At 43.0% G+C, this 25,317-nt stretch overlaps 2 long non-coding RNA genes across 2 annotated transcripts; both read right to left on the bottom strand.

The window, feature by feature from the left end:
• Positions 1-673: 673 nt before the first annotated feature.
• LOC309674303 lies at positions 674-8,801 on the bottom strand. Its single transcript, XR_014269382.1, has 4 exons — positions 8,671-8,801; positions 7,972-8,033; positions 3,935-4,093; positions 674-1,204 (listed from the first exon to the last, which is right to left on the bottom strand). It is a non-coding gene; the product is annotated as an uncharacterized lncRNA (long non-coding RNA).
• A 12,945-nt stretch (positions 8,802-21,746) lies between these two features.
• On the bottom strand, positions 21,747-25,297 carry LOC309674191. Its single transcript, XR_014269371.1, has 4 exons — positions 25,267-25,297; positions 23,528-23,650; positions 21,971-22,045; positions 21,747-21,888 (listed from the first exon to the last, which is right to left on the bottom strand). It is a non-coding gene; the product is annotated as an uncharacterized lncRNA (long non-coding RNA).
• Between the last annotated feature and the right edge of the window lie 20 nt (positions 25,298-25,317).

The following is a 25,317-nucleotide window of genomic DNA, read 5'->3' on the forward strand; positions in this document are numbered from 1 at the left end:
CACAAATCTATGCTGAAGGAAAGAACTGCAACTCTATCCCAGGAGAGCTGGAACAGGTATTTGGTAGCCAAAACCACGGAGGATAAAGTACCGTTGCACCTTCTTGGTGAGTCCAACCGCCATCTACCTCCTCTCTGTGTCTGGCAAAGTGGCTGTGTTTCCCAAGGTAGTAAGGCACTAAGTGTGTAGAGAGAAGCATAACGGACAATCAGAAGTTACCTCATTCTTACCAAAATTGATAGGAATTATATAACCAATGTTTTCTGAGAACCCTGCTAAATTTAATGCCTAAATTGCTCTTAAGTCCTTCTATTTAGGGTATTGGCTGGCTGTAAATCTCCAAAGGTACCTAGTCAGTAGGAAACACTGGCCAGAGTTTAGGCTACCTGAACAGCGTCCCAGGTGCTCACATGTATTTTAGGTACATAAAACAACCTTTAAAAGTCTGGTCAAGAGTCCTTTCCTTGAACGGAAGGCTCATGTTCTTAGATGAGTCCCACAACCAAAACTGCCATCATAACAAATGCACAGGCATCTCCTTTCCTGGATGTGGGTGGTTTTGATGCCTGCACTGGTTATAAGAAGCAATGTCCTGGAGAACATGAAATTTAGTAAGATGAGTAAGTATGAAGTGTGGAGGCAGTGAGAGATGATCCACATATTATGTGCTTTTAATAATTTATAAATAAATATCAGCTTTCCCTAAACTGCCCCTTAGCATAGCAATTACATGTTGACTGATTTCTTGTTAGTGCTGTTCTTTTATAATAACAAACTGTTCCCAAAGCCTCACATACAGAGAGTTAGACAATCAAAGTACTGTGTGCAATTTTCCACTTAATTCATTCAGTTAGCTGCAATTAAAACAATACAATTCAAAGCCTTGTGTGTTTCTCTGAAAAAATACAAAACTTTAGTTGTTACTATTAATAAATACAACCTACAAGAAAGAGTTAACAAAGCCCCTTTATCTTCCCTGTTGTAGTAGAGTAATTTTCTTATCCTTTTCTGTAGATCCCCTGGCAGTCATCAATATTTCTTTCAGTCACTGTTCTTCAAAAGAGACGCGCTTTTCATTCAACCGCACAGAAAGAAAAGGAATTCAGTGGGCCAGATTCCCTCGGTGGTCAAATCCATTCACCGCAGCTAGCCAGGAAGGAATCTGGGTGAAGGTGCAGAGGTCTCATCAAGAAGAGAATTGAACCTATTTAGAAGGGAAGAGGTCATAATTTTAGCAGGCAGCAATCAAATTTCTCTTGATATTTTACCTAGATATTTTACCCAAATGTTTCATATTTCTGGAAAAGCAGTGTCTTCATGGCTACGGCTCTCTGCTCACCCACTTAATATAAACAGCATACCAAGTTTTAGCACCACTACACAGCCATTCCTTTTTTATTTTATGGGGCTTCGCTAATGAAACCTGTTAACAATCTAATTAATATTATACCAGTTTCACAGATGCAAAATAGAACAGAAGCTGTATCCTGCCCCACAATAAACTGTTTAGCCATCCTAATAGAGCAGCTGTGACCATCTCCCATACTACCAAGCTCCCCCAATACTGGGCAGATTTCATAGCATCATAGAATCATAGAATGGTTTAGGTTGGAAAGGACCTTGAAGATCATAGAGTTCCAAACCCCCTGCCATGGGCAGGGACACCTTCTGCTAGACCAGGTTGCCCAAGGCCGCGTCCAGCCTGGCCTTGAACACCTCCAGGGATGGGGCCTCAACAACCTCTCTGGGCAATGCGCAATCCCTGGCTTAGGATTTCCGTCAGTCAAGAACATGCTGAGAGTGTGCAGTGGTTTAGAGAGCAGCAACATCCCTGCAGACTGAGGATGTGCTGTCTTTGTCCAAGTCTCACAACATTTCCAGAGCTTCTATGAGCAAGGTACATCTCAACACTGTCCTGAGTAGAAGCTGACACTCCTGACATGCTACTATTCGGTATGTTAATTCAGTATTTCAGCTCTAATTGTTGACAGAGGCTTTGATTCAGCCTACTCTTGCAACAGAATAACAAACCACTGATTTGGATCTGTAGTTTTAATTATTATCCAACCAACATAAATGAGCATTTCATTTAAGTTCAGTTCCTCAAGGAAGAACTACTGTGCCTACTTTGATAAGATGGTATGAAATTTATCCAAACATTTATCAAACTATGTGAAATCTTATTGGAAGAATATGTTCTGACATTCTGTGAATAAAGTCCCCTAAGAAAAAGTAACACCGAAATGTTTGTCCGAGCAGAGATTCCCAAAGTCTGGTCCAAAGGGAATTCACAGCTCATCTAGTGCTCACCTTTATTCTTTTATTCCAGTACACAACAGCATAAAAGGGGATGGCAAAGTAAAGAACCAAAATCACCATTTTTCTTCCAGAAAGACAGAAAACTCTGCCAAATCCAGCTCCAATTACAGAAACACTTTCCAGTATTTTCCTTCCTTCCAGTTACTGCAGTTCTACAAATATGGTACTCAGCGATGAATGACAAGGAAGGCAATTCATCAAACAAGGTACTTATTCCAAAGTTATTCTTATTAAAAGAAACACTAATATCATACTCCTGGCATATGACTTTTATGCTTGAAGAATCTTGCAGTTTGCATATAATCTGGGTGAAAGAAATATAGTTGAAAGACAACATCTCCAACTGATGAATGTTTCCAGCAAGTCTAACAAAAAAAACCAAAAACTTAACTATGTCTGCTTGGCACATGTTTTTTCCAAATGCGGTTTCTTAGCTTAGGTCGCTATAACAGAGATAACACTAGGCAGATAGCAACTGTATGTGTTCTGTAACAGACGTGCTTTTCGTAAGGCATTTCAAGGCAATTGAATTACTAACAAACTTAATAAAAAGTTAAACTTATCATCAGTGTATACCAAGGATCATGTTATTACAGTAAACTATATACAGTAAGGCACTGTCTGTGAAATCAAAGAGATATTTCATACCACTTTAATATACTGACATTATTGACCCACCTATAAATACTGATAACATTTTCATTATCATCTACACTTAACCTTCTTTATGCTTTCAAGTGCCCTTATGTCCAATACCAGAAAACATGCAATTCATTTCCACAGAGTAACTCCAAAAATCACATCAAGGAAGTTCTTTATTGGTTTCACTCAATGACTTCCAGATTAAATCTGTTCTCCTATAAACACAGTAAAGGTTTTCTGTAAGTGTCTAGTCTAAAAACACACGGTTGAAGTTAGTAGATCTTTTCAATCCAGCAACAAAGGACCATGCAACTGGAACACAGCTAATAACTCTGCTGATGACACACATACCAGAACAAAAATCAGTGCCGACACCCTTAGCATCAGAAGAATAAAACCATATTTAAGAACTAAAAGAAGATCATTCAGCATACAAAAGGAATAGGTTTGTATATGAAAGTATCTCATACTTTTACCTACTCACCTTTCAGATGTTTGGCTTCATTAAACTCCCAAGTGTCAGTGCAAGAAGGAGCATAAATGCCAGAATGGCAAGGTAAGGAACAGGCAGACATTGTAAATCTGTTCACAGTAGTGTTCCAGATTGATGCTAAAATAAGAGTTATGAGCTACATTCGTTTCAAGTAAATATAAGAATATCTATACTCAGTTCAGGCCTTCTTTAGTCATCATCTACTTGGGAAGAAAGGAAGAAATTATAGCTTCTGGAGAGCAGCATTCATTTTTCTCAGTGACAGAAAGTGCAAACAGACAAACTCTGGCCCTTCTCCAGTTCAAGTCAAGGAGAGTTACATGTGCGAATCCCCAAGGGTGACATCTATTCAGCCTAATATGGCTGCGCTTACCCACACTGTAAGCTCTCAGATCAAAAGCAGTTGGCTCAACTCTCCAGAAGAAGAAAGGTTTCACAACAAAATAGTCTTCCAAATAGAGGTTGGGTGCACAAACTTACCATCTCTCCTTGTAACAAAAGCTTCCTTCCTTAAAGTTTGCTAGAAGACATGATCTATACCACTCACACCAGAAGAGCAATAGAAACTTTTAGTGACCCTTCAGGGCCATACATCTTGAATAGTTTCTCTTTTGAATGGGTAAGTGTTCTCCAGGCCTCCTAGAACAGGGAAACAAAGAAGAGAAGAAGAAACCCTGGAGTCTTCCAGAACCTCAGCATTTCCATCTAGCTTTCCATTCAAGTATTTCTACCCTTGGTTATTGATACTAAATAAACCCATGGATGCACTGAATATAGTAATAAATCAGCAGCAGCTAATAAAATTAAAATAATCTAAACAACATTGTTATATTGAACAAAATAGATTCTCCCCTCAAACACCAATGACAAGAGCAGACAGAAAAGCAGCAGTGGGTGGTGACACAGACCTTCAGCTGGGAAGGCAAATGAGCAGGCCTAGGCAGCTGTGTAAATTCTGTGGTTTGGTCCTGGACATTGTGGCTTCAGCCCCAGGTCCCAATTCCTTACCAGAAACCACCAGTGACCTCTCCGAGTAAATGCAAGACCAGCTCCTTTTCAGCGAGGCTCCATCAAATTTAAATGTTGGTCATGCAAAGGGCCCCCAGCTTAAGCATCCTGCCATAGGCACAGTTATTCAGTACAGCAATATGTAGGCACAGGTGGGCTGGAACGTGAGATAGCTGAGAGCCGTTTAGCTTGACAACCGGAGAAAAACCTGACCACCTTCCATCCCCGCAGGCTGCCCATCTTGTTGGGAACATGACGCAGCTGCCTGCTCTGAATCAGATGCAGATTATGTAATATTGCCTGTATTCCAGCAGCATCCTGGGGACATTAATCGTGGTCCTCAGCCATGCTCCGCTAAGCACTTCCTACGCACTAGGCAAAAGGCAGCCCCTGCACGTCAGGGCTGCTCTATGGAAGGTCTGTCCACTTGCAGTACCTGTAGAGCAGCAGCTTTTGAACAACTCCACGCTCTAGGATGCCATTCTCAACATACAAACATAGCTGATTCAGCCTCTGTTTCTGAACACTGGGAAAAAGGCAAACCTGCATGAGCATCAGCGGTCAAAGCCACCCAACCTGTTGACACTGGAGCTAGACAGATAAAAGCCACACGTGGGGCAGCCCCTGCTTTGCATTTCGGTGCAGTTGTACACAGAGAAAGGAGTGAGGGCAGAGCTGAGACAGTGGGAAGCTTAGAGAGAAGGAGGGTGTCTGTTACTTGAAATCACTCTAAAGCACATTACAAATCTGTTAAATCATTGTGGGTTACCCTGTATTTCAGAGTAAATTAGTAACTTTTCAGAGGGAGTGAAGAAACTACCACTCCACTTTTAAATAATGAAAATGCTAAAAAACCTACACTTAACAGCTCTAAAACTGCAGCATGTCACCCACCAACACCCACTCCTCTTGTCAGCAGGCTTTTTTCAGCTTTGCCTATTATTTGTGTCAAGCCAGAGATGTTTAATGTTTGCTGCACTTATCTGCTCAACTTTAAGGAGCCCCAAATGTTACAATACGTACCTGTGCCACTGACCTCTTTCCCCACAGCATTTTGATCTAAATAAGTAACAAACACAGAGTTTCCAAAATCATTTGGATTCTCTGGCTCTGAGTGCATAGCTGTAAAAAATCTGCTTTAAGATTAACATCCAATTTTATTCATGCCTGAGGCTTCACCACAGCATCTATTTTTGTAAGATTAACAGCAAGATCCCAGTTCTCCAGAAATGTAAAGAGTAACAGCCAATTGAAAGAGGAAGATGATGTTTCCTAACCTGCCCTGCTCGCATCCAGGAACATACATTTTCCTAGCCCTTTCTGTAGTGGGTGTAATTTCTATTTGCATTTTTGCACCCACAACATGCAGCATGTGTATTAGTCCTTCTGCCTCCCATTAGCTGAAATGCATTTCTGATGAAACTGTGGGTGCCAAAAAATACTAACACAAATCTCACATGTGCAAAGTGTCCCCTGAAAGACAGCTTTTACTCTGGAGGAGTTAAGAAACAGCCATCTTCCTGTACCTTGCACAAGAGCGTTTTGAATCATTTAACTTGAAAATACAAGTATAGAAAAAGAGCACTTGATACTTCAGCTAATCCATTTTAAATGAATATACATAAAAACACTTCTTTTTGAACATGGCAATCAGAGGACAAATTGAGGGCCATTTTTAACCTAAGCAGCAGAAGAAAAGTTGCTTTAAAAAGTGCCTTTGGTATCTGTCAATTAGAGCTATTGCATTGCTGTCAACTTGCACTCCTCCTTTAGTTCCAGCTTTGCTCCATCCTACACAGATCCGTACAAATCAATTGTCTCTTGCAAACATGCACTAACCACTGGAAAGTGAAATTAATAAAGTGTGAGAAAAGCTGATTCATAAAGCTGACACTCCTGTCCCCAACAACTCTGGGTTTCTCCCCTCCAGCTCGCTGTTTGAGATAGGCAGGCAAAGTGGTAAAAGATTATCAAATTGCAACTGTCATTCCTGACAAAATGCATCTCAATGCTGGAAGGAATTTTAGGTTTTAAGCTAAAACACCACCCCAAAGGGTTCCTCAGAGCCTGTCAATATCTGTACCTTGGATGGAAAGCTACCACTGAGCGCAGTGTGTCCAACATATAGAACCTGCCACGAAATGAAGTTCTTCATAAGAAAGCTCATCTCAGTCTTGGTTGGTAACAATAACAAGGAGACAAGATGAGACCATCAGTCTCAATTGTGAAGACAATGTTTTCCTCCCATATTATTCTGTCTGTCATGTTCCCTTCAGGTTCCAAAGGAATCCCTGTCTCATACATCATTATTTCCCACAAAGCTTGAAAGCCTTCAGGGGGGGTTTCTTCCTGCCCACTGTACCAGCCTTGATGTCTGAGTACCCTCAGAACAGTGACAGAGGCCTCTGCCAGCAATAAAGGGGAACATCTGCATACCAATTAAACTGCTGAGTGCTGAAGAGTTAAAAAAAAAAGAGGGGGGGAAAGCCTTGAAAGTAAATCTGAGCCAAGTTCTAATTAATGCCCTAGGCCCCGATTCACCACAGCACTTAGGCATGTAGTTAACTTGAAGATGTATTTAGTTCCATTGAAGTCAAAAAACAGCATCGAAGAGGCAAACTACATTAGCACAATTTAATACTCTTTGGGCTAATTAATCAGCCATAAAAATTAACTATGAGAACTGTATTCCTTATTTCCCTTGCTGTGACATTTCCAGATAAAAATACTTGGATGTGGCCGGAATAAGCAAAAAGCAGTACCTTGTTTGGCTGTCATGGGCTGCTGAGTCCTACAGCTGCGAGGGCCAGTCCCTACAAGCAGCTAAAGGCACTGAGCTCACTGCACATCACAGCCTAGTGTCTGTATCCTCTACGTGGTGTCAGCACACAGGCACAAAAGGCACAACCCTTGTCCAGAGGAAGAGTAATCTAAGAAATGAAAAGAACTGGCAACAGATGAGCAAAGACATCAGGCAATGGATGGCACATCAGAAACATCTTTCCTTTTCTCTCTATGAAGAGGCATTTGTTCGCTGCAGTGCATCAGTGTTAGTTGTGATCGGAGGTGGCAAGGAAGGGCAGCAAACGGGGCTGGGTAAATGAGGGAGGCTGAAGGCAGATGTGAGTTTGGAGACAGAACTGGTGAGGTTACCAAGACAGGCACTGCCAGGCAGAGCTGGGGGAAGAGAAGTAGCCCTGATGTAGAAAGGGTAGATAGACTGGAGTCTGGTCCAGCCCCAAAATGTGGGCAAGGGCTAAACTCCCCTCCATTTTGGTGGAGCAGGACTGAGCCCTGTAAAAAAGAAGTCCAGAGTGCAATCTCCAAATAGCTGAATAGTCCCAGATACATCCAAACCTTTTCTCCACTTGCTAAGCACAGCACGGTGAATGACTGCCAAAACTGCACCAACAATGTGCAAGCTAGATTTGGCCTGAACATGCCCTCCAAGAGCCCAACACAACGAATTTTTGAGCTGTTAACTTCACAAAGGCATGTGTACAACTAACCATTCTGCAAATCAGGATGCAAGGAGAACAGCTTGCTGATAAGGGTCATCTTGCTAGGATTTCTGCAAAAAAACGAAACCACAGAAAGTTTGCCAAAGTATCATTAATGGTGTACATGGACCTATAAAAGCTAGGAAATTGAGAGCAGGGGACATAAACTCCTGGTTGACAATTCTTCTTTATCTCACCCATTATGAAAAGAAAAAAGAACAAAAACAACCCCCCAAAAATTAGAACGCCATGAGCATAAAAGAAAGTACCAGTGCAGCTTTTCAGATTAACTTTGAATTTCCTTGCTTTCATTGGTTTAAGAGCTCTATTGTTACTCTCTTGGTTTTTTTAATTGCAGATACTAAAAATTCTTTTATCTTTCGAAGTCCTTAAAGTCTGTTATATAAATACGTAATTAAAGCCTCTTTCAACTGGGTATAATTTACTCTATAGTTTACAACAGCTGCACTAGAGCTATTACAGTTTATCATTTAAAAGCCTAATTAGGGGCTTCTTAATTAGTGGATCCTTCAGTCACTAGACTGTGACTGTGTAAAAGATGTTTGGCAGCTATTGCATGTTACAAATCCGCATGAAATGTTTGCGTGAAAACAGGGCGTGTACAAGTCCAAAAAGACATTCGTTGTCCCTACAAGTCAGCCCATCTGAACATGCAAACCTCCAACGCTACATCTACGCTCTCCTCACCAGTGCATGGCTGGTCTGCGCACAGCCTTTCCCTCCTCCATGTGCTGTTGGGAGCCATCAGCGCATCCCGAGGCAAGCCCCAGCTTAGCTGAGCTGACCTGCTGCGGCAGTCCACTCCGGTGTGACCATTCTCATGTTGAAATACAACTGAAAGAGAGGATGGGTCTGTGTCCACCGGCTGCTCACGCTGGCTCTCATGCAGCTCGTCAAACACTTTCTCCAGTAAACATAGCTCCTCGCTGCTGCTGCTCTCTCTCTCAGGAGCTTTGCACCACGCTGGATTCAGTACACAGCTCCTCTGTGGTGCCGAAAGTACTCGCATCACTAGAAGGCAGAAGACAGGATCCGGTTACTGCCTCTCATTTATAGCCACTGACACAGATTTCTCATTAATAAATTAGCAGTCAGTCACCAAGATTTTAAATGCAATATTTGCCCAGGGAAGGGACTGTAACTCCTTCATCCTTCCCCCTGGGTGGCACGGTGCAGGGAGAAGCTGGTGGAGCCATAGCTAGTCTTCACAGGAATCGCTCACTGGAACAAGCCTCATACCAGCTCGATGCTCACAGGACCAGCGAACAAAAAGCTTGTCCAGACCATACTCTGGAGGACTGGTGGGGTTTTCTTAAATTTTCCCCTGTTTGTAACACAGCAGCTGTTTTAACAGAGGGTCAGATTTGGGGCCTGCCAGCATTTGGGAGCATTCCTTTAAACAATACAGTGGCAAAATCATGAGGTTTTATTGACTGCAGGATAATATAAATCAGCTATTGAAAACCTGTATCATTAGCGCTATTGCTTTCCAGTGGAAGATAGCTGCAGTAATGGATTGGCCTCTCCATCTCATCCTCCCACTGGAAAACAACATATACAGGATCGATCAATAACCTGATCTAAGTTACTTGTAGACATGTCAGGTGCAAATATCTCCCTTTTTCAAAGGTTTTAAAGACCAGATATTTTTGCAAAATTTAGACCAGGCAACGAATTGCTTTGGATAAATTGTCATTATGGCGGAGAACAGCATAACCAGATCCACCCACATTGTTACAAGGAAGATTTAAATAGACAGGCAATAACTTTATTATATGCATATATTACTTTGCGGGGTCAATAGCTCAAGATGTTCCTTTGCAACAGGATAAATTTCCATTTGAAAAGCATTTTCTACAATATCCATGTTGCTGAGGAGCCTCTGTTTGACAGGAAATAACTAGATTATTTCATCATAGTATTTGTCACTAATTTCTACAGCTGAAATCCTAAAATACCTTCAAAATCAATACCAAAATCCTCTGTCATTACTAGGGCCAGGATTTCATCCTATTGTGTCACAACATATTACCCACTTAATTTAGTGTCGCCAAATCTGAAGTGAGTGGAAACCCTACAGGTCACAGCCTTGTTTCCCCACAGATCAGTGGAGACCCTAGAGAGGTGTTTAAGAGCCTTCCCTACATAAAGATGGCATCACTTTCACTCCATCAGTATGACTGAAGCATGTACATGCATTTCTTCCCCTTACCCCACTCTGTCACTTGCACAGACACGGAGAGGATTTAGAATCATAGAATCGCTTAGGTTGGAAAAGACCTTTAAGATCGTCAAGTCCAACCGTTAACCTAGCACTGCCAAGTTACCACTAAACCGTGTCCTTCAGCACCGCATCTACATCTTTTGAATACCTCCAGGGACAGTGACTCAACCATTTCCCTGTTCCAATGCTTGACAACCCTTTCAGTGAAGAACTTTTTCCTAATATCCCATCTAAACCTCCCCTGGCATAACATGAGACCATTTCCTCTTGTCCTATCACTTGTTACTTAGGAGAAGAGACTGACCCACACCTCTCTCCAACCTCCTTTCAGGTAGCTGGAGAGAGCGATAAGGTCTCCCCTCAGCCTCCTTTGCTCCAGGCTGAACACCCCCCGTTCCCTCAGCCGGTCCTCATAACACTTGTTCCACAGACCCCTCACCAGCTTCGGTGCCCTTCTCTGAACACACTCCAGCACCTCAATGTCTTTCATATAGTGAGGGGCCCAAAACTGAACACAGTACCCGAGGTGGGGCCTCACCAGTGCCAAGTACAGGGGGATGATCACTTCCCCAGTCCAGCTGGCCACACTATTCCTGACAAATGCCAGGATGCTATTGGCCTTCTTGGCCAACCTCATACAATTGAATATAAATATTATATTTTTTTATATATAAATTTAAGAAAATTACAAACCAGGTCAGAGGGGAGCTGAAGCACAGTTATCATGTTACAGCCTCCAAGGATGTCCATGGACACATAAAGAAGCGGACGTACACTGAGTCCTGACTGTACACTGAGTCCTGCTGCGGCACTGACATCAAGGCAGTCTTCTTGGGGCAGAACAGACAAACATTAGCCAGGGCTTTCTGAAAGGTAAGCTATCACCTTCTGAAAGCCCTTGTGGCAAGCCGCCCACAGATTCAACTGAGAACTTCACAGGGACATCACATTTCTGAGCTGACCTTCCTAGAAAACTTTGCACTCCAAATTCCTGGAAATCCTTGCGTGGCCACACTTATATTGCGTGGCCTGCATGGCACTAATGCCTACTTTCTTCAGTAAGTTCAGTGGCATCCAAAGTGATGCCCTGGAAATGATTTTATCTGATTTCATTTTGTGTTGACTTATGTGACACAAGAGGTGGGATGGCCTTTCAGAAGAGGAAGAGGCCACAGAGGTGACAGAAGAGGAAGAGGTCAGAGTAGCATAGTGGCTGGGTTCAGGTAGCTGCAACCATAAAGCAGAGGTGAAAGTGGAAGGCAGAGGAGAAAATAACATCATGCCAATCTGCTTTCTTTCCAATTACTTCTACTTAATTTGCCTGCAGGCCCCAAGCAAGTACCAAGCAGCAGAGGAACCAATGGCTCGGCAAGGCCAAGGACCCTTTGGAACATGGGGCCTGCAGAAGCCGGGCCAGGTGAGCGTGGCACCGCCACGGCTCCCAGCAGGACAGCTCACCACCTCAGCTCCCTCACCACTGGGGTGCCTCCATGAGGAATCAAAGCACCTGCACTCAACCCACCAACCACCCCAGCTTCGCAGGCTGGTGCCTGACCTGCTCCAGCCCTGGGGCTGCTGCCTGAACCATTGGGTTCAGAAGAAATAAATAGATCCCTCTGGCAATCAAGAGATCCCTTTTTATGGGGGCAGGATCATGGATTATCATTTTGTGTAGTCCTCTGCTGTTCTCCACCCCCCCTCCTTTTTTTTTAATAAATGAAAACACACCAGAAGAGCTCAGCATCTTCTTTCAAAACTTCTCTATTTCGCTAACTTGTTCCAACCTCCATCACAGCTTGTATCTTGTCAGCAACTGTACCACTGCGCTATACCTCTGCCCACGCACAAATGCACTGGTTGAAGGTATGAACTGGAATCTCTGTTAAAGGAACAAGCAGGCATCCCAGAGACTGGCACAGCTGCTATTTGCATGTAAAAGAGGAAAAGAAGGTGCATGACTGAGCCCAAATTAGCATGAGCAAAGCCTCCCACCACATTTGCAAACTACAGCTTGCACAGTGGTGCTAATAGAGGTGCACACTTCCTCACAAAGAAAGATTTCTACCTCAGCTATAAGGAAACGTGGCTAACAGTGGGTCACAGAATTTGGCATCACGTGAACCTTTAAATCCCTGCTTTCCTAAAATTTACAGAGTGCTAGAAAAAGAGAAACGCAGTGGATGCAGGGTGAGCTGGATATGCCCAGGTTTAATTTTGTCTCCACTTCCAGCTTGATTCCTGAAGCTGACTACCTCAGCAAGAGCCTCCATTTTTCTAAGGCCTCCATTACTTCTGTACCCCTATATTTTTGAATGTCCAGAAATATTCACAGTGCTCAGTGCATCTAAAAATGAAAACCAAAATAAGCAGGACAAATGCAGATCTAACACTCTGTGTCTCGTTTAGATCTTTTGAGAAATGAGGACTGGTAACCTCTTTTTCACCATCAACTCTTTCAAAGGGATTCTGTGGGGATTCATTTATGTCTGCAAAGTCTCGCTGAAGACACACACTTCAGAAACTATATGATTTCTGGATTTTAACAAGATCTTTGTCTCTTTCTCTGGCTATGTACACACACACCTAAGCATCTATGTTTGTGCACCTACCTATTGAGTCATGAAAAGAGGATTAGATGTCTCAGTAGACTATTTAAGCAGTGTAATCTTATTTAGAACTGTCCCCCAAACCAAACTGCATTTTGAGGTCTCGTTGCAGAGAAGTTATAGACTCTTTTTACTTCGTCATCATACTTTTATGGAAGCTGTTGGAACAATTCAGTGCCTCCGCTATTTCCGCAGTAGGTTTAGCTCATCTGAGAAACTAGAAAGAACAGTAAATGCAGACATTAATGGTAATAAAATCAAAGCTAAGCTCGACATGAAGAGAAACAAATTCCAAAATGAAAAATTCGATTACACAGTACCTGTCTCCTGTCTTGACTTCCTCATTATACGTAGAAATTAACCCTGTCATTAAGTACTTTGATCAGGCTGTACATAAACAGCTTATAGCAGCATGAAATCTACCACAGCAAGCAGGCAAATGAACAAGGGGAGAAATACTGACATTTGGGGCTGCTGTCAGACATCAAGTGCTCCTACTCCCTCAGGGCCAAACTGCTAGACTAAATGGGGTTACTCCAAGGATTAATTGCTCCCTCCTGGTTTGCACTACTTCCAGAAAGTTGCAGAAATAATATCTAAGAGGCTATCATTTGGAGATCAGTAGCATCTTTTTAAGATCTTTGAGAGATTTATAAGTTAGGCTGTTGTTACTGCTCTTAGGATAAAACTCGGTACAGAAATTCCCAGCCCATGACTGAGCTGAAGCAGCATGCGGTCAAATTGGTCCATGTTTGCATTGCTCAGAAATGAAGTATGGCACCATTTCACATACTCCAGCTGCAAACATTTGTCACTTAAGTTTAGAGAATTTCCAGGCACTGATACATATCATAGGCAAGATTTCTACGTAATTGAGATGGGATTTTTTTTCTGGTTTGTTTGTTTGTTAGGATTTTGGAGCAGAAGTTGCTTTCTTCTGGGATGCGTTTAACTCAGTGTAACTTTAAATAATTGTGATACCACCTAAATTCCTTGCACATCTAGACTGCTACACAACCAGAGGTAGTCAGGCCAACAGGGTGTCTTCCCAGCTCTGCCCCTGGCCTGTCATGAGTCCAATATCATCTTTGAGCCCTGTTTATAAGCAGCTATATTTCCTGTTTGCTCTTCCCATCTCTTTGTTGAAGAGAAGGGTGGCCAGGTACAACACCCACCCCTCAGCACTGCCTGGAGGCACTCTGGCTTTTTTTAGAAAGTACAGCTCAGATGCTTGCTCCTCTCTGCTCTCCTAGCTTAGCTGTGATGGGGTTTCTGGTGATTTGCCAATTACAGCAGGTACACACGTAAGGGAGAAATCCTGACCCAGGAGAGGCAAAGGTAGAGTTTCCCACTATTTTCGAGATGGCCAAGATTTTACCTTTAACATCCTAATAAAAGCTTGGAAAAACACTAAGCAACCCCACAGATTATTTGGTTTTGTATGCATTGCTAAACATCCTGCAGAACAGACATTTTATTATTCCTAGAAGCACTAAAGTCTGGTATTTCCTCTGCTTCTCACAATCCATTATTTTATCCCATCGCTACAATCAGCTCCAGGACATTATAGCAAGACATTGTTCAAAACAGCTATCACCACAATTTAGACAAACTCAGTCCTAGACCAAAACAGCTCAAACAAAATATCACAGGCACTGTGGAGCTTCCCAGCATAGTCGTCTTACTCCGTAAAAGCCGCGTAACTGTTATACTCGTGCCCCACATACCAGTTGTGTGCACACAAAAATGGTCCTTTCCAGATTTACAAACACTCCTTTCTCTACAGTCATGCAAAGAATGCAACCATGCCACAGCAAGATGGGTATACACCAGGCAAATACTACTACAGATTTGGATAGACTTGGGGGCTTTGACCTAAGCTACAGAGGGGGTGGGCATGCTGAGGTAAAGTCTGTAAAGGTGAGAAGATAAGCAGTCACTCACCAGTCGATGAGACTGGCAGGCAGAGATGAGAGAGCTCGTAGGAGAGGGCGGCAGGCAGGAAAGGTGCTCACAGAAGGCAGTTTGCAGGGGATGGAGCTAGCTGCAGGCAGCATTTTTACATCTGGCTCTAACAAACTGGACCAAACTTTCAGCACATGTGTAGTTCTAGTAATAAAGCACATCAGACATTTCTTCTGAATTTGCAGTTCCTGTTCAAATTCATTTACTTAAGTATTGGTGGGTGTTTTGCCAACAGTAAAAGCTGCAGTAAGGGTGTACCTGAAATTTCTAGCAAACCTAGAAGTGCCTAACAATCCAGACTGCAAATGCACATCACATATACCAAATACCATATCATTATCATTTGACACTTTTACAATATGTCAGCTTCCTTTCTAAAAATAATTCACTATTAATAGCAATTTTATGTAACTAGCAACATGCCAGGGATTTCTCGCAGATCCCATCCTTGAAGAATCTCCAGATTCAGCAAGGCAATCAAATCTCATCTGCCACGTCTTCTAGTGATTACTCTTTCATTCGCCTCTTCAGTAGTCTCGAGTTTGCTCTTTCTCTCACTGAAATCAGCCTTTCTGGTATGCAGAGCAAATCAAGGGCTCCAGTCCTGACCGAACAAGACATTTTTAAGCATGTCTTACCTGTAAAAGTATGTGTTGCTTCAGTAAGCAATGGCATCACCTAAACGTACAGTCAAGCAGGTTGTTAAACACCTCTCTGAACAGTTAGTGCCATAACCTGGGAAAAACCCCTGGCACAGCTTTGGAGCTGCTCTAGAATAACTCACGAGTAATGTACATTGGCACTGACACATATCAGTCAGGATAAGCGTAAACAAGAGGAGCAGAAGCAGCTACTTTTCAAAAGCAGTGCTTTTCAAAACACACTTAATGGCTGTTGGGAGGCAAGGCCTGAGCCTTGTTTTAGGTTTGAAACTGCACTTGGGAAGGAAGGCTGTGAAGAACCTGGCCTACCTAAATGACTTTCAGGGGGTGGCAAAACTTGTAGTTAAGATAAACAAAGTTTAATAAAAGGTTTGTTTTTACTAAATCTTTGTTCCTCATGTTTAACTGGATTTAAAGCAGTGAGGTAACTTTATCCCACCAGTAACAAATCCCAGCCAAGGAGAATAGCATGTATAGAAATGCAGTTGGATCTGCCAGGGAGGAACGCCTGGCTGCAGAGTAAGGAATTACAGTACAGCCCCCCCCTCGCAGGAGGTGAGGCCTGGGGCCAGAGCCTCGCAGATGTACCCAGGACACTCAGCACCTGCAGCTACCATTGTAGCTAATGGGAATTGCTGGTACTCAGCACCACTGAGGCTTTGTCTCTAGGAGAGGAATTTATGATTTACCATGAGCTCGTTGACTGCAGGAGTCCGCCACAAAGACACATCCTTGAAATGAACTTGAGTTTTCAGTCCTCCTCGCTTGGAGTACACGTACAACTATGGGTTTCCCTAGATAAGATGATGTATGAACCCCAGTCACGCATGTGAGAAGCTGGTATCTTGGTATACCCCCAGCATTCCCATCAGGAAAACTTCTACAGGCAGCTGCAGATTAAACTCCGGTTGGGAGAACATCCCTTTGATAGGTCCAAGCCTTCCTGACAGCAGGCTGGGGCTTGTGGCTAGAAGAACACAGGCCTATTGAAATGCATGCTAAGTGCAATTGCCTTCAGGAGGCAATGTCAGCAAAGCAGTACAGAAAGCACTTCCAGACCTGAGTCAGAGAACAAAAGCATGAAGCTCCTTAGTATAAGGTCTAACTCCCTTTCATATCTGCAGGCCTCAAACATGCTGTCGGGTAAAGAGCATGAGTCATGGGTATCTACAACATCCCTTCTCAGCAGTCGTTAAACTATTACTCTGCCATTGCTCCTCTGCTAAACAGCTAGAAAGTCACAGAGAAATACTTCTTCCTCATTTTATCTGCATGTGCTCTCCTGAGATTGACTAGTAAAGAAAGCAGAAAGGAAAATATTACTACTTTCGAAGGGCTATCCCTGTTACAGAAGTCCTCAATTCTTCATGAAAAGCATCATGGTGCATGCCACAGCTGCTTCCATTCACAGCCATCGCTGCTGAGGTACCCACTCAAAGATGCAGGAATCCTTTGGAAACGGGGCCTGGTTGTCCTCTCGTTTTCCCTGCAGCCTGTATTTGCATTCAGACTCCGTAACTTCTGATTGCTGGCTAGGAAGAGCTGATAATGACGTGCCACGTGTTTCTTAACAAAATAAGACAATCTTGACTTTTGGAAGTTTCTTCCTGTTTTCTTTTGCTCCAAAGAGACTTCACTGCTAGTAGCACAGGGCAGATCTTCAGTGATGGACAGCACTCTGTTGAATTTCTTGGATTGGCAGTTATTTACACCACGCAAAGATCCTGCATATCATCCAAGCCACTACTTCGCATATTGACCACTCTTCCTCAACAAGATTAGGTATCATGACTTAGAGAACAGAGTTAATAAGAATCTATCTGGTTTTAAACTGTGCATTTTGGCTCCCAAGGTGTAAAAACTATTTGTGGCTTGGGCACTTGGTTCTCAAGTAAACAGCCAGAAGAGGCCATGGAGGGTGAAAAACAGAAACCAATATTCCTTTCTGTGGAATGGGATAAGAAAGAGCTGTGCCTCTAGAAAGGACTCACTTGATAACACCCTTCATTTCCTGCTGTTGTAATCACTGAACGCTCCTACAGGGACAGCTCTTGAAATCCTCTTGGATTACTTGTGAAGCTAATATTAATAAATTGTATCAAATTACTATGTTTGTGGTCTTTTTCACTACGTGCATAATCACAAACCCAAACAAGTGGAACAATGGCAGAAACACACTGTCGGTCAAAGAGAACGGTGGAACAATTACTGTTGGCTGTTACCAACAGCCTCCATCGAGTCAGTGAGCCTACAGCATGAGCCTCTTCTGCCTGGCCACTGCCACCATCAGCACCAGTTCCTACAGAGCTTCACTTTATGTAGCCAATAACTCTCCCCTCATCGGCCATTTAAATCTGGCCTAAGTGAATCACTTATAAAGAGTAGCTGCATGTGCCATGACTGATAGTGTTCATTTTGATGAGCTGCTCTGTTGGTAAGTTTTCCTCTGAATTAGGAGTCCGAATATCTCATCGGTGCACCTGAACGGACTTCTCTTCCCAGCAGAGAAGATTATTTCTGCTCTCAGGCAGCAGCCACAAGGCTGGTAGTATAAAAGGAACAATTGTCCAGGTTACACGGTACTATTTCAAATAGTTAACTAATGGACAGGAGAGTAACTCTCCACACAGCTCCACCCTTCCCTACTTCATCAACTAACCAAAACCATATCCAGGTAACTTTTGTCATTGGTTCCAAGTTAAAAGAGAAACTAAAGACTTTGCTGATCTGAAATTGTTAGTGCTTGGCATTTAAAAAGCTCTTCAGAAGGCACCTGACAAACAAATTACTTCATCTTTGAAGAAAACTTCTTTTGGGGGGGAGTCAGGGGACTGTTTTTCAAGTAGTTGGTGCAACCGAGGTGCTCACGATTTTCCTAGGAAATATGTGAAAATTAATCAAATAGCTGCAGAAGCAGCAGACCACTGCAGCCAGGTTCCTTATTTATCTGTGTCCAAAGGCAGGATTCCTTGGTATGAAGAAGACAAAAGCCATGGCTGACATTTCTCTGTACCTGAGGCTGTCATAACATCTCTCTCCCAAGTGCCCCTCCCCACAGCCTCTCCCCTCCAGGGCCTACCTGCATTTTCTTCCCTACCTCCACATATGTAATTTCATTGAATTTGGTCAAAAGGGTATTTCCAACCACCTGTCAAATTCGGATGAAACTAGTCAGGATAGCCAAAGTCACACAGGAGGAAGGGCACACTTGCACTGGAGGTCAGATTTTAGTGGCACGCTGAATTCTCCCCCAGCTGTTCAGCACCTGAAGAAAACCTTCATCACACCTCTGCAGTACCAGGTGCTCTGGGATGGGACCCACAGAAAGGAGCACAGTCTTGGCAAATCCGTGCTCTAGAGACTGCCTTAGCCCCAGCTAAGTACTCCAGAGCAGCTGTGTACTCCGGCTTCTCCAAGCAGTAGTGTAGGAACAACCATCCCCTGCAAACAGAGGCCCACCTCTCACTGCAGCAACAGGCTGAAAGCAAGGCACAGGACACCTTCACATGGACAAAGGTAGGGATGGCATTCCCATCCTTTCTTTCTATGCTAATATGCAAAACCGAGTTACCTGTGAGAAGATTAGACACTATCCAAAAGGCCACTTACTTCCTCCTGACAGTTAAGCTTCCACTGTACAGCCAGCACATTAAATGAGATTTCACTGTGGGCAAGCAGGAGGCCAGACACAAGTCTAGAAGTAAGGGGGTTTATTTCGTACTGACCAGCTTGATAGCAGAAGTGCCATGGTCATTCTTTCTAATTTCAGGGACCTTTTAAATAAAGTTCCACTCCAGAAGCCAAGCATGAAAGGAGAGGAATGAAAACTCTTTGATAGATAAGATATTACAAGAGACTGTCAGAAGCTTGGTAGGAGAATGAAATAACACTCTGGATACTGTCATTGAAAACAATAATGAAAGAGTACACCATTTTCTTAACTGAAGTACTATCAAATCTATGTTACTGCCACACAACATATTTTTCCTCCAAAGGTGCCAATTTCAAGCTATGACTATTGATCTCTATCTAACACTCAAAATTAACTGCACTACTAACAAAAAGTGGCACCAAATCGTTTGAGAACATCAAACAGTAAAAAGCCAATGGGGTCAAATCAAGGTCGGAATTTGATGAGTAGGGTGTCAGAAATTTAATCCATTTTGTCTAAGATAATGTATAGAGCCAGTATTGGGACTTTTTTTTCTTTTCTTTTCTGTAATTTTTTTAAGCCATCTTCTCTCGAAAATATCACAAAACCAGACCTCAACTTTTTTTATGAACTTTTTTCCATGACTGGAGAGAGAAAAGATTAAACGGACTGAAACACAGATGGCAATTATGCCTCTGTTTATTTCCTAATGAGTCACAAGATTATTTTTTGCCTTCTGCCACATCATTTCAGAATACAAGAAAACCTTATCTTGAAGGAGACTTGAGGAGACAAAATAGCACTGTTAAAAGTCCCAGTCCAGCAAGATACTTAAGTGCATTAAAAAAAAAAAAAAACAACAAACCTTTAACCATGAGTGAAGTCCCATTCACTTAAACTCAAATTCAGAAATGATGGGTAAATCTGTTCCACCAACTGGTGAAATGTGGTGGCTAGCAAATTCATTAGTGGTCTCATGACAAAACATTCAACAGAGACATGTTGCATTTACATCTCAGCATCTGGAGAAAATTAAGTCCAGAACTATGGCTAGGCAAGGCTTCCCCTCTGCCTCCCCACCAGAGTCTGCGATGCCTGTGCCCTCTAACCACCTGCCATTTGAGTCCCTATCCCCCCCTGCCTGCACAATATATCCCCCAGCCTCAGACCAGACCAGAACACCTGACTGCCTCCCACACCAGAGGCAATACAGCTACCAGCACACTGACCCAGCGCTGGCTGGACTCTCAACCTTGGCTGTGGCCACTTTCTTTTAAAACCCAGCCTAAGTAACTGATTGGATAGTGGCAACACCGTCTGGTTCTCATATCACAGTCTAGTAATTAGCATGCTCTTGAAAGAAAGCAGAAGATATGTATTCATCGTTCAAACCCGTGTCTCTCACCTCCTCAGAAGGTGCCTTAACGACAGGGCTTTGGATAGGGGGACTGTCCTCTTTTCCTACTGAAATCATGCAACAAAAATTCAGGCTTTGATGCTAAAAGGGCTGAATCTTCAGCCCAATGATTAGGACACGTGGCTGGAAGAGTTGAATCCTTTATCTGAGGACTTTTCATATGTTTTAGGCAGTAACTGGGGGTGGATAATATGAATTTGGATCTTGTCAGGAAGAGTCTGAGTGTGACCTCCCACCTCCTACCAGAACACACAATATGCAAAAGAGGATCCATTTTAAAGGGAGAGCAAGCCATACGCTCCTCTCTGAAACAGCGCTACCTCCGTGCTGGAACACACTCGCTTTCTGCAGTAGTAGGCAAAGACACCTCTACTCGGGAGATGGCTGGTGCTTCAAAAACACCCATGTCCGAGGGATATTTCTGCTTCCTGGCTCTAGGGGCTCCCCCTTCAGCATCTGGACATTGCTGCAGGCACTGGGAAGCATCAGGCTTATCTATCCCAAGGAACTTCAAAGACACGCACAACTGGTGTGGCGAAGATAGGGCACAGTTAGGTTGAATAATTTGTTACCTAAAAATGCTTCTGACAGATGGCAAGGCTGTTCTGGAACACTGTGAACATAACAGATTTTGGGACAGGGTGCTGAAGAGAACTGATTTCAGTGAAAAGTTGGATTTTTATCAAAATGACCTTTTTCACTCCAAGTGCCTGCTTTGCATAGAAAATTGCAAAGAAAATTCCAAAAATTTATAAGAAACTAAACATCCCAGTGACTTACTGGAGTTATGGCTTGGATGTCATTATCCTTCACGGACCATTTCTTGCAACTGGACTCCACGTTCAACATGTATCACTGCCAGATGTTCCCATGATGTATCACAACAGCACAAGCCAACAGAAGCCCATCATTCACATTAAAAAAAACCCTGAGTTTAAGGAAAAGAATAGGTCATTTGTCCTGAAGACTTGCAAGTTCCCGACTCTGATGTGGAAAGCAATCGCTTCTACCTTGCTTCCCCCCTGCCTCAAAAACCCTGCAGTTTTCCACAAGAAAGAAAATATTCCCAATCCATTCCAATTACCAAGGCGTTTTCAAGCTACATTCCTACAGAAATGAGGCTTCATTGTTGGCACTATATGTCTATTTATCTGTCCAACGGTCAGTTCTGCCTTCCCTTCCTGTCTCCTCAACATCTTTAGAAACTACCTGACAGACAGGGAAGGGGGAAGGAGCTGTGAGTGCTGGGTGGGAAGAGTAGATATAAAAATCTTTAGTTCTGTTTTGATATTTTTCAACCACGGTACAGATCTACGTGGCAGATCAGCAAGTCTCTGAGGTTTGAGAGGAAACACTGCCAAAAGATGGTGTTTCTTTTCCTTTAAAAAAAAAAAAAAAAGGTTGAAACAGTTTATTACTAGCTGTTGTATCGTGTCTGAAACTTTCGGTTTCAGTACTTACGTATGTGACGTGTATACCAAGTGGAGAAGGATCTTACTAAAACCTTCCAGGATGAAAACCTTCATGCTAGCCAGTCTAGACATTTCCTAGCAAATACAAAACTGGGATTAGATGGTGCTGCTATTCTGACTCAAATGAACAGAAAAATTAATTAAAAGAAAAACAACGTCTCGAACAAAACCAGGTCAACATTAGCAAAAAACAAGCTTAGTTTGAGATGGTGAAATGCTACAGTATAGCTTATTCAGGTAAATCCATTAAAATTCCGAGCACTTTTTAAAGCATGTATTAAAGTATATATTTTTTGTCTTATTAGAAACTTTTTTTTTAAGAATGAACATAATTTAGCTTTCTGAATTAGATTGGAAAGCAGTCTTATTGGCTTCTACTGTGTATTTAGCCTTCTGCATATCTAGCCATTAAGTTAAGAGCTTACTGAATTTTTAGTGTCTACTTAATCCCTCAGCTTATTTTAGACCCCTTTTCTAAAAAGTTTCACTTAAGTGAGATGAAAATCACTGATTTCTGACACTTTCTCTGACACTGCATAACTAGGAAAAAGGATCATGGGGCATGTGGCACAGCCTTAGGAAGGTACTTGAGTTAAATTATAAACATCTGTCTGCCCAAAAAAAGGTTGTCTATTTGTTTTGGAATAGACTTTTACCATATATTTCTTTTTTCCCAGTTCCTGGTAATTCTTCTGTCTTAGTTTCTACATGCATATTCCATAGAAGAGGTAAAGGTTACCGGTGTATTAATATTACTTCTGTACGATGCTGTATGTTTTCAATTAGGCTCACTCCCACAATCATTTCCATATCTAGCCACTTGCTCTTCTTATTTCTTGATAAGTGATGGCCCCTATCAGGAAGTTGGGGGCGAGTCTGTTACTGCTTTGAGTAAACAGCCTAAAGGTCACTTCAGATGTTGGCTTTGACACTTGGTTCAATAGCCACCCACCATAGCTGTCACCAGTAAGCTGAAGTTAACCTCATGGAAAAATAGCCTTTCAGTGGGTCCTGTTGTCTTTTCAACAGAACAACCCAGTAGTGGGTACTTAGTGGTGGAATGAGGATAATCCTATCAAATTTCCCTCACTGACCCCTGACAGAGGCATTTGGTCTGGGATCAGGATCCAAGTTCTGTAGGTCTTCCCTGAGGTCTGCTAACGTTATGGAAAAGTCCTTAAGTTAATGGCATCTCTGAGTCCCAGTGTGTCCACATGGGTGCCACAGTTCTAGTCAGTGCTCAAGGACCTTTTTAATGAGATTTCCCATAGCAGAAATAAGAGCGGCAGAAGGGATCCCAGCTACATGCACGCAACTGACTTCTGCAGGCATGGCTACGTACACTAGAATGTGAAGGGGTGAAACCCAAGGCTAGCATTGGAGCCCCACTCTGGGTGTCCACCAGCGCAGCTGTTAGACACACACCACCACCTAGACTTCTTCAAGTATTGTTTCTTTCCTTCTGCTCCCACAAGATTAATCTGCAGGAGGCATAGCTTGGCTGAAATAGATGCATCCACTGCTGGAGTGTGTTGCCAGTACTCACCACCAGTGAGCCTCCACCAGTAAAAGGTCGTTACACTACTGATGCCTGGCCACCGTCTCCCACACACCTCTTCAGCATGAAAGCAGGATGAACCCAGCAGACAGGTCTAAAGATACTATCACCCTGCAAAAGGAGAAGAGTTGCATGACTAGATCTAAGATCCAGAGCAAAGGCCAAAGCACCCACAGGACTCATACAGCAAATACGCCTTGCATTGACCCTTCTACAGATTGAGCTACGCATATCCCATGAGGGACACCACCATCCAAGGTAGAATCCAAAATTCTTTACAGAATGACCACTAAAGTCCTTTTAGGAAACTTTCCATAAACAAAGGCCATTTTCTTCTCAAAATTAGGTACTTCAGGCTCCTAGGCTCTCATTTGAGGCATATGAAGATATGTATTTCAAAGATGACGAACAGACAACTGTCACTGAAGTGGCATGTAAAAAGTTACTGTGGATTCATTCAGGCCCCTATTCTGATACTGCCTCATGCTTCATCTCTCTCCCATCACACCAGTGAGCAAACAACCTAGTGGCAAGGCATCTCAGACACTCTTCATCCTCCCCAGCCTGAACACAGTACCTCCATTAACTGAGGCACTGTTGGATCTTGTAGTGTCAAACCGTACACCCTGCTGGAAGGCACAGTCTGTGTCTGCTCTAGAAAAGCAGAAAAGGCACAGCACAGCCCAACCCTAGAGAGACAGGTCTGAGTCTCTCCTATACAACAACATCGATCATTGGTAAAAAAGGAATTTATCCGAGTGAGCGGACAGGTTGTGCTGATAAACTATCTCCACTTTTCTGTTGAGAGGTACACACTAGTACACGTGTTCTTAAATGTCTACACGTAGTGCACCTGGTATCATCTTTGTCTCACCTCTGCGTAGCTAAAAAAAAAACGCAGAACTCTGAAGAACAGCTAAAGGAAGACAGCAAAAATACGTGTATTCTTCAAAGATGCTGCTGTCTTTCTGGAGCCAGACACCCAGGCTACTGCATCCACCAGCCCCTTTGCTTCAAGGCACACACAAGACAGTAGCTACCAGAGCATCCTGTTCTTTTCCACAACACTGTGGGATCCAGCTGTAGCCATGGCGCTGCCCTTACATCTCACATGGGCTGTTCTGCCACCCTTAGAGATGAAATTTCTGGGTTTTAGTAGTCATTCCTAGCACAACAATTCACTCAGAGTAGTATTATCATGTAGGTGCTAATAGACAAAAACCACTGAAGGACACAAATGGGATGTGTTGTTTCTCCCTCCCTCCACTCCACGGCACACAGACCTCAAGGCTTTAGAGACCTCTGCAGAAGCAGTCAAGCCCAACTTCCACAGAGTCCTATATGGTACTGTATAGGCACAGTCATAGCTGTTTTCTCCAGACACAGGGCTCCATTTTCCAGTACATAATTTTTACTTTGCGCTAAACAGACAACAGAGTGCGAAAACTCCCTTTTTTGGGTTTGACATTATCATACATACAAGAAAACCATCTGCAGCTTTCAGCTTCAGCTTTTGCTCCAAGTTGGGATCTTGCAGTTACTTTTCCCAATGCGTTTTCCAGCCCAGACATTAATTCAGTCTACTCCTTACTCCAGCTGCTCTCCCCCTCTGTAAGCAATGTCTGCTTTCTAGCATGATGCAGGAGTCACTAAACAGCACCTGAGCAGAATGCTTATAACCCCAGGATGCCGTATCACAGAGCACGCTCCTTGAATCCAGTACTTACCCAAAAAGGGCACGTGCACGACAGCTGTGCAGCCCCAGCACTGCTCACTCC

This window comes from Vanellus vanellus (assembly GCF_965231255.1).
Source record: "Vanellus vanellus genome assembly, chromosome: 7".
Taxonomy (NCBI): domain Eukaryota; kingdom Metazoa; phylum Chordata; class Aves; order Charadriiformes; family Charadriidae; genus Vanellus; species Vanellus vanellus.